The sequence below is a fragment of the Hemiscyllium ocellatum genome, chromosome 13 (assembly GCF_020745735.1).
Source record: "Hemiscyllium ocellatum isolate sHemOce1 chromosome 13, sHemOce1.pat.X.cur, whole genome shotgun sequence".
In the NCBI taxonomy this organism is placed as follows: Eukaryota; Metazoa; Chordata; class Chondrichthyes; order Orectolobiformes; family Hemiscylliidae; genus Hemiscyllium; species Hemiscyllium ocellatum.
The window spans coordinates 94,821,816-94,839,155 of NC_083413.1; positions in this window are offsets into that span (position 1 = coordinate 94,821,816).

Consider the following 17,340-nt stretch of genomic DNA (forward strand, 5'->3'; position numbering starts at 1 on the left):
TTGATAGAAGGGTATGAGATGGTGAGAGGCAGATATATGGTGGGTGGCCCAGATTTTCCCCATTGCGAAAATGGCTATAAGTAGGAGGCAAAATTGTAAGTTAATTGGAGGAAGGTTGAGGGGAGATGTCAGAGGTAGTTCCTTTACACAGAGTGTGGTGGGTAAGTGGAATGTATTGCCAGTGTTGATGGTGGAGCCAGATATATTAGGGACATTTAAGTAACTTTATGATAGGCACATGACTGATAGCAAAATGAATTTCGCAAATGGAGACCTGCGACCAGTGGTGTTCCACAGGGATCCGTGCAGGGACCACTGTTGCTTGTGATACATATCAATGATTTGGAGGAAGATATCGGTTCCTTGATTATCAAGTTTGCAGATGACATTAAGATTGGTGGAGTAGCAGATACAGAAGGGGACTGTCAGAGAATACTGCAGAATATAGATTGATCGGAGAGGCAGACATAGAAGTGGCAGATGGAGTTCAATCCTGGCAAATCCGAGGTGATGCATTTTAGAAGATCCAATTCAAAAGTGAACTATATAATAAATGGAAATATCCAGGGGAAAATTGATATGAGTATTCAGGTCCATTGTTCTTTGAAGGTGGTAACGCTGGCAAGTAAAGTTGTCAAGGTGGCATACGGAATGCTTTACTTCATTGGACCTGGTATTGAGTACTAGAATTGGCAGGTCATGTTACAGTTACATAGGACATTGGTTTGGAATATTATATACTGTTCTGGTCCCCACATCACCAAAAGGATGTGCATACTTTGGAGAGGGTGCAGAGGAGGTTCACCAGGATGTTGCCTGGTATAGTGGGCTCTAGCAATAAGGAGAGATTGAATAGTTTTGGATTATTTTCATTAGAAAAACGAAGGGTGACTGGGGACCTGATTGAGGTCTGCAAAATCATGGGATGTATAGACAAGGTGGGTAGCAAGAAGCTTTTTTCCCCAGAGTGCGGAACTCAATTAACATAGAACATAGAACAATACAGCACAGAACAGGCCCATCGTCGCACGATGTTGTGCCGAACATCTATCCTAGATTAAGCACCCATCCATGTACCTATCAAACTGCCGCTTAAAGTTCGCCAATGATTCTGACTCTACCACTCCCACGGGCAGCGCATTCCATGCCCCCACCACTCTCTGGGTAAAGAACCCACCCCTGACAGCTCCCCTATACCTTCCACCCTTCACCTTAAATTTATGTCCCCTTGTAACACGCTGTACCCGGGGAAAAAGTTTCTTACTGTCTACTCTATCTATTCCTCTGATCATCTTATAAACCTCTATCAAGTCACCCCTCATCCTTCGCTGTTCCAACGAGAAAAGGCCGAGAACTCTCAACCTATCCTCGTACGACCTATTCTCCATTCCAGGCAACATCCTGGTAAATCTTCTCTGCACCCTCTCCAAAGCTTCCACATCTTTCCTAAAGTGAGGCGACCAGAACTGCACACAGTACTCCAAATGTGGCCTAACCAAAGTCCTGTACAGCTACAACATCACTTCACGACTATTGAATTCAATCCCTCTGCTAATGAACGCTAATACACCATAGGCCTTCTTACAAGCTCTATCCACCTGAGTGGCAACTTTCAAAGATCTATGTACATAGACCCCAAGATCCCTCTGTTCCTCCACCTGACTAAGAAACCTACCGTTAACCCTGTATTCTGCATTCTTATTTGTTCTTCCAAAATGGACAACCTCACACTTGACAGGGTTGAACTCCATCTGCCACTCCTCAGCCCAGCTCTGCATCATATCTAAGTCCCTTTGCAGCCAACAACAGCCCTCCTCACTGTCCACAACTCCACCAATCTTCGTATCATCTGCAAATTTACTGACCCACCCTTCAACACCCTCATCCAAGTCATTAATAAAAATTACAAACAGCAGAGGACCCAGAACTGATCCCTGCAGAACTCCACTTGCAACTGGGCTCCAGGCTGACTATTTACCATCTACCACCACTTTCTGACTTCGACCGGTTAGCCAGTTTTCTATCCAATTGGCCAAATTTCCCTCTATCCCATACCTCCTGACATTCCGCATAAGCCTACCATGGGGAACCTTATCAAATGCCTTACTAAAATCCACATACACTACATCTACTGCTCTACCCTCATCCACATGCTTGGTCACCTCCTCAAAGAATTCAATAAGACTTGTAAGGCAAGACCTACCCTTCACAAATCCGCGCTGGCTGTCCCTAATGAAGCAGTGTCTTTCCTGATACTCATAAATCCTATCCCTCAGTACCCTTTCCATTACTTTGCCTACCTCAGAAGTAAGACTAACTGGCCTGTAATTCCCAGGGTTATCCCTATTCCTTTTTTGAACAGGGGCACAACATTCGCTACTCTCCAGTCCCCTGGTACCACCCCCGTTGACAGTTAAGACGAAAAGATCATTGCCAACGGTACTGCAATTTCCTCTCTTGCTTCCCACATAATCCTAGGATATATCCCGTCAGGCCCGGGGGACTTGTCTATCCTCAAGTTGTTCAAAATGTCCAACACATCTTCCTTTCTAACAAGTATCTCTTCTAGTTTACCAGTCCATTTCACACTCTCCTCTTCAACAATACGGTCCCTCTCGTTCGTAAATACTGAAGAAAAGTACTCATTCAAGACCTCTCCTATGTCTTCCGACTCAATACACAATCTCCCACTACTGTCCTTGATCGGGCCTCCCCTCGTTCTCGTCATTCTCATGTTTCTCACATGCGCATAAAATGCCTTGGGGTTATCCTTGATCCTATCCACCAAGGATTTTTCATGCCCTCTCTCAGCTCTCCTAATCCCTTTCTTCAGGCCCCTTTTGGCTATCCTGTATCCCTCCACTGCTCTGTCTGAACCCTGTTTCCTCAACCTTATGTATGCCTCCTTCTTCCTCTTTACTAGACATTCAACCTCCCTCGTCAACCAAGGCTTCCTCACACGACCATTTCTTTCCTGCCTGATAGGTACATACATATCAAGGACACCTCGTATCTGCTCCTTGAAAAAGTTCCACATTTCCACCACATCCTTCCCTGACAGCCTATGCTCCCAACTTATGCTCCTCACATCCTGTCTTACAGCATCGTAATTTCCCTTCCCCCAATTGTAAAATCTACCCTGTTGTGCGCACCTATCTCTCTCCATAACCAAGGTGAAAGTCACAGAATTGTGGTCACCATCACCAAAGTGTTCACCCACTAACAAGCCCATCACTTGTCCCGGTTCATTACCGAGTACCAAATCCAATATGGCCTCCCCTATGGTTGGACAATCGACATACTGAGTTGGAAAAGCTTCCTGGACACACTGCACAAACACCGCCCCATCCAATCTACTTGATCTAAAGAGCTTCCAATCAATATTTGGGAAGTTGAAGTCGCCCATGACTACTACCCTGTGGCTTCTGCAACTTTCCAAAATCTGTTTCCCAATCTGTTTCTCCACATCTCTGCTGCTATTGGGGGGCCTATAGTAAACACCCAACAAGGTGACTGCACCTTTCCTATTTCTGACTTCAGCCCATACTACCTCCAAAGGCAGATCCCCCTCAAACTTCCTTTCTGCAGCCGTTATACCATTTCTAATTAGCAATGCCACCCCCCCTCCTTTTTTGCCACCCACCCTAATCTTACTGAAACATCTGTAACCAGGAACCTCCAACAACCATTCCTGTCCCTCATCTATCCACGTTTCCGTGATGGCCACAACATCGTAGTCGCAGGTACTGATCCACGCCTTAAGTTCACCCAACATTTTTCTGATACTCCTTGCGTTGACGTATACGCACTTGAGCCCATCTATGTGTCCTCAAGTATTCCCTGCCAGTGCTACCTTCTACACAGCCTCCCTACATACTTGGACATCCTGACAAACTGGTAGTTTACTTGCTGGACTACAAGTACGGATCCCATCCCCCTGCCAAGTTAGTTTAAACCCCCACGAAGAGTGTTAGCAAACCTACCCCACAGGATATTGGTGCCCTTCTGGTTCAGGTGCAACCCGTCCTGTTTGTACAGGTCCCACCTTCCCCAGAATGCAGTCCAATTGTCCAAATACCTGAAGCCCTCCCTCCTACACCATCCTTGCAGCCACGTGTTCAACTGCACTCTCTCCCTATTCCTTGCCTCACTGTCACGTGGCACCGACAACAACCCAGAGATGACGACTCTGTCTGTCCTAGCTTTTAGCTTCCAGCCTAACTCCCTGATCTATTGAATGACCTCCCCACCCCTCTTCCTACCTATGTCGGGTCACAAGTTCAAAGTGAGAGGGGAAAGGTTTAGAGCAGATATGCGTGGAAAGATCTTTATGCAGAGAGAGATGTGGATCTGGAACACTTTGCCAGCAGAGCTGGTACAGGCGGGAATGATTACGTCAGTTAAGATGTATCCAGACAGATGCATGGATGGGCAGGGAACAAAGGGCTACAGATCCTCACCAAATAGGCGACGGGTTTCGACAGAGTTTCTGGATCAGCGGAGGTTTACAGGGCTGAAGAGTCTGTCCCTGTGCTGTGATTTTCCTTGATCTTTGAATGGTCTGCAGGTTAGTTTGATCTTAGAGTAGGAAAAAGTTTGACATAACACTGAGGGCTGAAGGGCCTGTGCACTGCTATACTGTTCTGTGTTCCAAATGGGGAGGATCACAATGGCATGAAGAGGTTTCGGGAGACTGGAAAGGGTGGGATCTGAATGAATAGATGCAATTAGGAAGGTTTTCTCAGAGTGTCGGGGGTAACAGAGTCAGCAATGTTCTGACCTGGAGCAGACGACCCAGACTGGATGGGTCGTGGCGACTGAAGGTGGTTTCACAGGGAGCACATAGAGCCACAGGGTGTTACAGAAATGTGGAGAGCTGTACGGTCTATATGTGATCATGAAGATGGAGAGGTTGGGAGGGATGGAGCAGTCTACATGAAGAAGGAAATTAGTATGTTGGGGCGGATTTTGCAGACAGGGAGGAATTTTGGTGAATGGAGATGATTACAGAGATAAAGTGGGTTGTATAGACTGGAGGACCAAACAGAAATACAGAAGGTCGTCGTGACTGAAGATGTTTATAGATATAGGAAGGTTTACTTCTGCAGATTATTTAGATATGGTGGTTGTGGAGTCTGACAAAGTTTCCCGGAGAGTGACATTTACACCGACAGGCGTGTAAGACCTTGAGAAGTTTATGAAGATGAGTAAATGGACGGAGATACAGGCGGAGATTACATTGACAGGGTGGGTGTTAGCGATGGGATGACGTTACACAGATAGTGAGTCTAGTCGGAACTGGATCGAGAGAATCACAGGCTTTCAGTGGGGTCTACAGATCGGGACTGCTGCAGGGACCTGGGAGGACTGTCGAGTCTCTACAGAGTGATCGTGTCTTTCGCACTGGAAGATGTTTCGTAGATACAGAGACATTGAAGAAATTTCTGCCTCCCTCTTTTTCCTGAATAGAGCCGCAACACGTCTCATCAGCCATGGATCCCTAAACCTGCCAGCTTTTCCTTCACACTAACAGGGACCTGCTGGATTCTTGAGATCACACTTTTAAAAGCCTCCCATTTGCCAGTCATTCCTTTTCTTTCAAACAGACTGACCCATAATTTGGATGTGCCGGTTTTGGACTGGGTTTGGCAAAGTTAAAAATCACCAGCTTACAGTCCAATAGATTTCTTTGGAGGCACGAGGTTTCAGAGCGCTGCTCCTTCATCAGGTGGTTCTGCAGCACAATTATAAGGCACAGAATTTATAACAACAGGAAAACAGTGTCATGGAATGTAATGTTAAATAAATTTAGATTAAGTCTTTCATTTATTAGAATGATCATGAGTGCTTCCAAATTTAGCGCTTCCAAAAACAGAGGGAACTCGCTTATCCAAAAATCAATTATCCGAATATCGGATTATCCGAAGGAGATCTCGAGGTCTCGATATAAACATAACATCACAGGGCTGTTTCAACCCTGATCGCGGTTTTTGTTCACACTGATTAAAAGTGATCCCAGCTGACTGAAATGCTGCTGAGAACAGTCCCGGACATTGAGCCCAGGTACCATCCCCAAATGACTGACCTCCCACCCTCTCTCCGTCTTCTCACCCTTTTCCTGGAGTTCCACATAGGGGTGAATGCTAAACCCCCCTTCCCTAGATATTCTCTCGAACATTGTCCTGTACAGGCCAGAGGTGGAACTTTTTGAAATGTTGTGTGTGTTGCTGTCTGTGCGGGTGCACGTGCTGTGCACGTCTGTGCGCGTCCGTGCGCTATTTGGAGACTTATCTGCCAAAGGCAGCAGCTGTCTTACTGTTGGTGCTAACTCTGGCAGCCCAGGAGGAGGAGGAGATGATGTAGGCAGGGACGGACATGGGGCTAATCAGTCGGAGGTTCGGGCACAGACATAGGTTGGAGGGGTGTGGTGGGTTGGGAGCAGTGTTGGATGGTTTTGCGGGAGGGCTGAGGATGGTGTTGGACGGGTTTGGGACGGGCTGAGGGTGATGTTCGACGGGTTATGAGGTGAGCGGAGAGTGATGTTGATGGGATTGGGGGCATCCCGAGGGTGATTTTGGATAGGTTTGGAATCGGGCCAAGGGTGATGTTGGACAGTTTTGGGGGCGGCCTGAGGGTGATTTTGGATGGGTTTGGGGTTGGGCGGAAGGTGACGTTGGATGGGCTTGGGGGCGTGCAGAGGGTGATGTTGGACGGATTTGGGGTCAGGCAGAGGGTGACATTGGATGGGTTTGGGGACGGGCAGAGGGTGATGTTGGATGGGTTTGGGTGCGGGCTGAGGGTGATGTTCGATCGGTTTGGGGCCAGGCTGATGGTGATGTTGGATGGGTTTGGGGGCAGGATGAGGGTGACGTTGGATGAGTTTGGGGCCGGGCTGATGGTCATGTCGGATGGGTGTGGGGGCGGGCTGATAGTGATGTTGGATGGGTTTGGGTGTGGGCTGAGGGCGATGTTGAATGGGTTTGGGGGTTGCCTGATGGTGATGTTGGATGGGTTTGGGTGTGGGCTGAGGGCGATGTTGAATGGGTTTGGGGGTGGGCTGATGGTGATGTTGGGTGGGTTTGGGGGTGGGCTGAGGTTGATGTTGGGTGTGTTTGGGAGCGGGTGGAGGGTGATGTTGGACGGGTTTGGGGGTGGGCTAAGGGTGATTAGATTAGATTAGATTACTTACAGTATGGAAACAGGCCCTTCGGCCCAACAAGTCCACACCGGCCCACCACACACCCATTCCCCTTATCTAACACTACGGGCAATTTAGCATGGCCAATTCACCTGACACGCACATCTTTGGACTGTGGGACGAAACCGGAGCACCTAGGGGAAGCCCACGCAGACATGGGGAGAACATGCAAACTCCACACAGTCAGCCGCCTGAGGTGGGAATTGAACCCGGGTCTCTGGCGCTGTGAGGCAGCAGTGCTAACCACTGTGCCACCGTGCCGCTCACCGTGCGACTGTGAAGTTGGATGGGTTTGGGGGCGGGCTGAGGGTGATGTTAGATGGGTTTGGGGATCAGATGAGGGTGATGTTTGGCAGGTTTTGGGGTGGTCTGAGCGTGTGGTTGGATGGGTTTGGGGTGGGTGGAGAGTGATGTTGAACAGGTTTTGGGGCAGGATGAGGGTGATATTGGATGGGTTTGCGGTGTGTGGAGGGTGATGTTGTGCGGGTTTGGGACAGGTTGAGGGTGATTTGGGATGGGTTTTGGGGGCAGGCTGAGGGTGATGTTGGATGGGTTCGGCGGTGGGTTGAGGGTGATGCTGGATGGGTTTGGGGGCGGGCTGAGGGTGATGTTGGATGGGTTCGGCGGTGGGTTGAGGGTGATGCTGGATGGGTTTGGGGGCGGGCTGAGGGTGACGTTGGATGGGTTTGGGGCAGGATGAGGGTGATGTTGGATGGCTTTGGGGCCGGGCTGATGGTAATGTCGGATGGGTGTGGGGGCGGGCTGATAGTGATGTTGGATGGGTTTGGGGGCGGGCTGAGGGTGACGTTGGATGAGTTTGGGAACGGGCGGAGTTGATGTTGGATGGGTTTGAGGGCGGGCTGAGGGTGATATTGGATGGGTTTGGGGGCGGGCTGTGGGTGATATTGGATGGGTTTGCGATGGGTGGAGGATGATGTTGGGCGGGTTTGGGGAAGGCTGAGGGTGATGTTGGATGGGTTTGGGGCGGGCTAAGGGTGATATCGGATGGGTTTAGGGTGGGTGGGGGGTGATGTTGGAGGAGGGCTATGCGCTGTGTTGGATGTGGTTGGAGGAGGGTAGAGGGTGGTGTTGGGTGGTTTTGTGGGCGTGGTAGCGATAATGTGGGTAGGCGTGGGTCGGTGTTGGATGGGTTTGGGGTGGGCGGGGTTGGATTGTTGAGTGGTGGGTCGCGCCATTTTGGAAGAATTTGGGGCGAGCGCAGCATTTGGGCTAACACATGGTTTGTTGCTGCCTCGTCAACTGAATGGGGGAGCGGGGGCAGACCTGACTGAAAACTCCGAGTCCCAGAGGAAAGGCATTGAATTGATTAATTGAATAATCAATTATCTGAACGAAATAATGCCCACCCATCTCGTTCAGATAATCTAGGTTTCTTTTGTAAACCAGCTGGATGATAAACTGGTGTTGCATGATTTTTACCTTCACACCTTCTCGACCCTGCTGAATGGCCCCAATATTGGCCCTGTTCCAGTTAAAGTCATTAATCTGTGGACCTGCCTGATCTTTCTCGAAAACTATGTTAAAACAAAGACAGTTGCAGTCACTGGATGCAAAATGCTCTCTGGCTGACACTTCAGTCACTTGCCTGATCTTGTTTCCTAAGGGGAAATTTCGTGTTTCATCCGCCTGAGTCGTGTAGAACCCTGTACATCTTGGTTTAGGAAACTTTCTTTGACATATTTGACAAATTCCACCCCGTACGGGCCTTTTACATGCTGGGTGACCCAGCCAAAACAGGAGAAGATAAAATCTCCAACAAAAAATGCGCTATTATTTTTATAGGCACCTGCAATCTCGCTAACAATTTTCTCCTCCCATACCCGCTGGCTATTTGGGGATCCAGAACACCATTCCAGTAGATGGACCATCCTCTTCTTTTAAGTTTTAAAAATGCGGCCTCATTTGAGAAAAACTTATTTGTATTGCCGCTAAGCACTATTGTTATGTCCTCCCTTATGAAAAGGACAACTCTCCCTCCTCTCTTACTTGTCCTTCTGTCCCGCCTGTAGCTTCTGTATCCTGGAACACTGAGCTTCCAGTCCTGCCCTTCTCTCAGCCATATTTCTGTCACAGCTATAATATCCCAGTCCCCAGAGACAATCCATGCCCTGAGCTCGTCTGCCACATCAGTCATGCCCTTTAAACCAGAAATCTTTTCCCTGCCTTTACTGTGTCCCTTGATATCCTGAATAGGAAACTTGTTCTCGATGACTGATATATTTTCCCTTCAGTAGTCGATTGCCCTTCTATTCAGAGTCTTAACTCCCTTCCAAACAAGTTTAAATACTGCTGGGTAACACAAGAAAATCTCCTCCCAGGGATACTGGTGCTCCTCTTCTTCAAGTGTAACCCACCCCCCTGGTACAGGTCACCTCTACCCCAGAAGAGATCCCAATGATCCAAGAAATGAAAACCCTGCCTGCTATACCAACTCCTCAGCAACACATCCACCCGGCTTATCTTTCTATTTCTATCCTCACTGGCACGTGGCACTAGGAGTAATCTGCAGAACAATAACCTCAATATCCTGCTTTTTTAACTTCTCACCTAATTCCCTGTACTCATTTCATAGGATCCCATCACTTTGTCAACCTCTGTCATGTGGGCCGATGTGCACAATGACCTCTGGCTATTCACCTTCCATTCAGAATGTTCAGTAACAGCTCAGCGACATCCTTGACCCTGGCACCCAGGAGGCAGCACACCATCCTTGGGACTCTACTGCTGCCACACAGACTCTTGTCTCTCATCCTCACAACACCTTGTATTGCGATCATTAGAGTGGATCTGGCAATCATAGACTGGGAGGAATCACCTGCAGTTGGTTTCACATTAGGAAAGGGGAGTATTTTAAAGTGATGCAGTGAGATCGCAGGGCCAGTGTGCTCCTTGAAGAATGAATAGTAAAGGCAGCAAGTCCAGCGATTACTGATCAAGTGATATCGTGAGTTTGATAAAGAAAATACAGAGCAATAAAATTAGGTGAAGTCCTTCACAAGTATAGAGAGTGCAAAGGGGATTGTGGAAAATGAAGGGAAATCACTAGTCATGAAATATATTAAGCAGTTACGATTGCGGAAAAGCCACAAGGTATTTCATCAGCATTGTGAGAGTAAGAGGATTCCCAGCGAAAGAGGGAGGCCTGTGAGAAACCAAGGGGACAATCTGTGCATGGAGCCAGAGGACGTAGGTGAGGTCTTCAATGAATACTTCCCATCTGTATTCACAGAGGAGAAAGACATTGTAGCCAGGGATTTCATTCGGAAATGTGAGATTCTAGAACATGTTAAGATCAATAAGGAGGGGAATGTTTTGACAGGCATAAAGGTGGAGAAATCCCCAGTGCCCAATGAAACGTATCCCAGGCTGCTATGGGATGGAAGGGAGCAAATTGCTGGGGCCCTGGTGGATATATTTAATACTTTGCTGGCCACAGGTGAAGTGCCGAATGAGGATCGCTAAAGTGGTTCCTTTGTTCAGAAAGGGCAGCAGGGATAGGCAAGGTAATGAGAGTATATTGTCTGAAGTCAATTCGAGGCAAAGTTTTGTGAACAACACTGAGGGATAGTTAGAATTAATAACTGGAAATGCAGGGATCGATTAGGAAGAGTCAACAGAGACTTGGTAGAGGATCATCCTGTCCGATGAAATTAGCTGAGGTTTTTGAAATGGTTTATGAAAATATTGATGAGGGCAGTCCAAATGATGTGTGTTGCGTAGAGTTCAGAAAGACCTTTGAAAAGGTCCCACGTGGAAGACGAGTCCAAAAGTGAAGAGCCCATGGGATCCAAGTTAACTTGACATATTGGATACAACATTGGTGGAGGGTTGTTTTTGCGATTGAAAGTCTTTGTCCAGCGGGTATACAACAGGGATCTAAACAGCGACCATTGTTGATTATTATGTACATTAATGTCTTGGATGTGACATCAGAAGGTTTGCAGATGATATGAAAGGTGAGGATGTTGTCCACAGTCAGGGGGTTGGTCTCAAGCTACAGTCGGAAGGCTGAGGTTGGGGCAGAATTTCAAGAGAGTCAATTCAATTGACAACGCAGAGAAGAGCACAGCAGACAATGAGGGAAAACTGATAAACTAAGCTGCATTTACTTTGATGTAAAAGGCCTGAGAGGTAAGGCAGATGAACCCAGGGCCTGGATGCGAACATGGGGAGGGAAATCACAGGAATTACAGAAACACAGCTGAGGGAGGGACAGGATTCACAGCTCATTATTCCAGGGACAGATGCGACAGAAAGGATAGAAGGGGAAGTGACAGAGGAGGGGGCGTGGAGTTTTTGATCAATGAAATCATCACTACAGTTCTGAGAGAGGATAGTCCTGGGGAAAGCCCATCGGAGTGATACGAGTGGAACTGAGAAATAAGAATGGATGATCCGGCTAATATAACTGTAATACGGTCCCCCAATAGTCAGCAGGAAATTGAGCAGCAAGTATGTCGGGAGATCTCAATATCTATAAGAATGATTGGGTTGTAATGGTCGGGGATTTTAACTTTCCAAACCAAGACTGGGAATGCCAGAGTTTTCAGGGCTTGGATGGGAGGGATTTGTTCAGAGTGTAAAAGAAAACCGTCTCAGTCAGAATATCAATGGCATGACTGGAGAAAAGGATAAAACCTGACCTCCTTTTGTAAAACAAGGCAGAGAAAGGGACTGAAGTGTTTGTGGGGGAGCACTTTGGCAAAGTCACCCCAATTCTATTAGTGTGTAAATAGCGTTGGAAAATGATAGGCCTGGTCCACAAGTTAAAGTCAAAACTGGCTTTGCCCCAGTCCAGAAGGTTTTCGGCAAGACAGTCCAAAAGTTGATTCGTGGAGGCTATGTGGAAGTAAAGGGACGTCGGGCAAGTGGGATTCTTTCAAAAAAGAGATAAATTAAGATTTCAGGGCCCGCATATTCCTGTTAGTGTGAAGGACAATGCTCACACAAATGGGAAACTGGATGACTTGGGATGTTGAGGTTCTGGTCAAGACAAAAAGGGGCACATATCCTACATAGCCAGCTGGATTACTTCAATCCCTAGAAGGACATTGTGTGTGTAGTAATATTCTAAAGAGGGAAATCATGAGAGTCCAAAGGGGAACTGACAGACCTTTGGCAGGTAAGGTTCAGGAAAATCCAGAGAGAATCTACAAGTATATTAACAACAGAAGGTAAACTCGGAATAGCATGTGACCCCACAAAGATCAATGAAGCCAACCATGTGTGAGCCCACAGGAAATGCATTAGATGCAAAACAAAAAAATCACGTCAGAACTTACTGTGGAAAAAAACACTCGGGAAGCAGGGAAATAAACAGTAATGTATTCGAAAGAGTCCACATTGGAGAACAGGTGGTGCTGAATGTTTTTAAATGCATAAAAATGAGACAAATCCTGGTAAATAATCAAATATATCCCAGGAGGTTGGGGTAAGTTAGGGAAGAAATTTACAAAGATATTTCTATCACTAACAGCCACGGGTGGTGAGCTGGGAACCTGGAGCGTGGTTAACGCTGTGCCAGTATTTAGAAAACTCTATGAGGGAAAGCCAGGGACAAAAACACCAATCGGCTTGAAGGCAGTGGTGTGAATGTTGTTGCAAGCGATTCCACAGGACTGGAGTTATATGCATTTGAAAAGGCAACGATTGATTAGGGATAGTCAGCAAAGCTTTGTGCGTACAAAGTAGTGTCTCTCAAACTTGACTGCATTTACTTACGAGGTGACCAAGATGATGGATGAAGGCAGAACAGTAGATGTTGCCTATCCTGCCTTTCACAAGGCCTTAAACAGGTGGTGCACTGGTCAGTAAGGTTAGATCACATGGGATCAGGCAAAGCGAACCAAACGGACACAGAATGGGCTTGACAGTAGGAGACAGAGGGTAGTGCGAGATGGTTGTTGTGCAGACTGGGGGCCTCTAACCATGAGCATTATTGACATAAACAAGAATATAGGATTTTTTGTTAGTACGTTTGTGGAGAGTAAAATAAGTGTTATATTGGTCAGTGAATACAATTATCAAAGGTGATCTTAACCAAATAAGCCATTGTATCAAGAAATGAAAGATAGAGTTGAATTCAGCTGATGGATTTTGTTAAGACAAACCAGGGACGGCGGACACAGTTAATGGCAGAGCTCTGGACAGTGTTGTCGAACAGAGCGAGACCAAGGGGTGCAATAACATTGTTCCTTGGAAGTGGCATCACAGGTGGACAGGGTGGGGAAAGTGAATTAGGCACGCTTACTCTCATGGATCAGAGCATTGAGGACATGAGTTGGTACCTCATGTTACGGCTGTACAAGACATTGCTGGGTCTCCAGTTGGAGTATTCTGTAGAATTCTGATCCCCCTGCTTCAGGAATCATTTTCCAAAACTGAAAATGGAGCAAAGATTGACAAAGATGTTACTGATACTGGAGGGTGTGACTTTCAAGGAGAGGCTGGATAAGCTGGAAAGCAAAATGTGGGGATGAGATAGCTTTGGCAGATAAGGTAAAGGATAATGCAAAGAGATTCGATAGCATATAGGTACAAAAAAACGACTAGAGAGACAATGTCGCCACTCAAAGATCAATGAGGCCATCCATGCTTGGAACCACAGGAGATGGGCACGATCTGAAATTAATGTTTTGTGTCAGAACGTACTGTGGACAAAGACAAGGAAACAAATGGGAAAGAAACAGTGATGTCTTGGAAAGTGTCCCCGTTGCAGAAAAGGTGGTGCTGGAGGTCTTAGAACACAAAGGGTGAGAAAGCCTTAGGTCCTGAATAAGTTTATACCACAATGTTGTGGCAAAGTCACAGAGAGGACCGTTGTAGAGATATTTGTATAGTCCTTAGTATTTCCCTTAAAGTGTACGTAGAGGTGGGGTGACCTTATACAAGTTAATAAAACCATGAGGGGTATACGTAGAGTGAATATTGAAGGTATCTATGCTAGGGTCAGGGAATCCATAACGAGTGGGCAGAAATGTGAGGTGAGAAAGGAAATACTTAAAAGCGACCAGAGGTGAACTTTTCCCACACAAAGGATGGTGCAGGCATTGAATGAGCTGCCGGAGAAGTGGGAGAGAAAAGTGAAATTACAACGTGGAAAAGACTTTTGGGCAGATACATGGAGAAGAGAAGGTTTGAGGGGACATGGACCAAACGCAGGCAAATGCGAGTCGATCAGGAGTCGTGGTCAGCATGGACTAGTTGCATCAAAGGAAGCATTTCTGTGCTGCATGGTTCTGTCTCAAGTTATTGGAGGAGGACACTGAGTCAGATTGTAGATACTGAATCAAGTTACAGCGAGAGGTATAATAGTTTGGAATGCAGTACATCTCAAATATGTGGAGCGACTGTCGGGAAGGAAGGAGGTTACAGGGACAGGAACTGTTATCGAGTTGAAATTTACTGAAGACATTGGTCGATGAGACGTGGTGCATATACAGTATTGGAGGAGAATACTGAACAGAAAGACCCCAGGCAACATTCCCACCCTCTCATGGGATGTCTGCTTTCCCCTCTGTTGTTCTGATGCTCACTAAGACAGCACAGGCCTGGATTGATAACGGTGACACTCTTGATACAGTCTCAGAACAACAAAATTTACAATAGAGGCGGTGATTGACCATGGAGTGTGTCTGTACAGTACTCCCCCTCCAGCACTACATCTATGTCATATCTTGTTAGCCGATGTTTGGAGCCCTCTCGTTGCTCTCTGCTTCGTGCACTGTGAGTGACCTTACCTCACTGCAGGATTTATTGAAGGCTTCAGATCTCCCTGCTCTTTGTCTCACTGGCTGAACAATCATCTTCAATGTGGTGTTGGACGAGGCACTTAGCAGCTGGAATGTCTACTGAGTCAGGAACTTCGTGAGTACCTACAGGAGACAGAGAAATAGACAGAATGTGAAGTTAGACAGATGCAGTGAAGGTGATACATGGAGAATGGTCCTGACTATCACAGAGATCTGGAAAATCCCAGTCTCTATCCCTGGTCTGTGCAGCATTGTCTCTCTGGAGTGGAGAATTCTGCTGGCTCAGGATCTGGAATAGCTGCAAGAGTGAGAGACACTGACAGGGGCACTAATTACACACTCACAGTGAGGGATAGCACATGGAGCGATACTGAAGGATATCACCAAAGTGCAGAAAAATATCAGGATCAAACAATCATGAAGGAAAACAGGTTTAGCTTCATGATGCACTGGTATAAGTGTTCAGGGATGAGCAGCCTGTCAGCAAGCAAAGTAATGGCCGAGTGGTATTATTGCGAGAGCATATATCCAAAACCTCAGCTAATGTTCGGGGAGGCACGTTTGAACCACACCAACTGAAATGGTGGAATTTGACGTAAATTATTTTAAAAATAGTAATCGACAATCCATAAATTCGTTATTGGTGTACAATAAACCCAAGCACTTTTCCTTTCGAAATGGTCATCTGCCCATCCTCACGTGGTTTGCACGAAATACCCACGGCAAAGTATTTGCCTCTCAATGACCATCTGAAATGCCCGAGCAAGTTACTCAGCTCAAGGGCAGCTAGGGCTGGACAAGAAAGGCTGGTCAGTCAGAGACATGCACATCCCATAGCTGATTTTTAAAAAAGTAGTCTATTAGTATGGTACCACTGGAACACTGCTGGGACCAACGTCCTGGCCAATCATATTGGTAGGTTTATGTACGGGGCTTTAAACTGACAGAGAGGATGAAGGGACAGGGTTCAGGTGAAAGGAGCTTTCCAAATCCAAATAGGAAAGGTGACGTATCAGAACAGCATGGGAATGTGGCTGAAGACAAGCAGGAAGGAACAGGATGGGACAGAGTTTAAATAAAACTGTACATCAGTGAACCGATTTGTGACAGGAAATTGTGGGAAAGAGTAAATGATTTTTTTTGGAATGGACAAAGTGTCGCCAATAACGTAGGTTGATTTGTGACAATTAGATAAAAGCGCTTTAGAAGCCAGGGAGACATGGTTACAGTGTGAACAAAAGTTGTAACATAAATATTCAATCGTTCACAAGCTTGCAGAAACTCAGGCAAAATGGATAACACTAACAATAATGGGTAAGAAAGGCATGACAGGGAAAGCTTTTGGCTTCAGATCATGAAATAGAGTCAGTCTGAATTTAATTCTGGCTACTACATGCCAAGGCCACAAGCAGCACAACAGCTTTAGCCATCGAAAAGTATTTCATTGTCCATCACTGCAATTAACAGAAACTCATTGGAATTTCTAATGAAGGCATTGTGATAATTTACTGAAACTTCAATATTCATATAATCTTGACAATCACACTGACAAGAGTGATATTCGAAGAGGAGATTGTAGAATATTTTTCAGTGTTTCTTTAAAAAACACATTGTGCAACTGGCGAGGGACGTAACCGTCTCAGAGTGACCGCTGTGTCATGAAACTTAGTGAATGAGTAATGTCACCTGGGGAGATCCTCTGGGAACTTGTGATAAAGTGCAGTTTGAAGAAGTATATAGTTTTAAAGTGAATCACAGATAGGACAAGCTACAACGAGAAACAAAACAGCCAATTATATGCGTTTGAGAGGAGAACTGACCAAGGTAAACAGGCTAAACAGACTGAAACATGTGTCTGTAAATGGACAGTGGAAAACATTTGAAGGAACAGATTAAAACACTCAACAAAAGGACATTCCACTGAAACAGACAAAACCTCAGCAAGAACTTCCCACCCATGCCTCACTCAGGATAAAATGGATCATATTAGATTATCAGGCTTAGAAGATCACCACAAAGTACGTAAAATTCTGAAATGAGGAAGAGATTAAGCAGTAAGTATTTAAGGGATTACAAAGTGTCTGCTAGCAGGAGGAGGGCAATGGGAAGGGTTATCATTTTCGGAAGTTAATGACACGATAGGAACAGGGAGAAATGAAGATGCTGGAGGTGGTGAGAGTGTTACCGATTGTTGCAGCTGGAGGTGTTTGCAGAGGTAGTGAGAGGCATATGTATTTTATTTATTCATTCTTTTCCCCATTGCTCATGGCCCAGAGAGCAGATCAGAGCCATATTGTTGTGGACTGAATGCACATGTAGCCAGACCAGTTAGAATGTCAGATGTCCTTCTCTCAAGGAGGTAAGTGAACA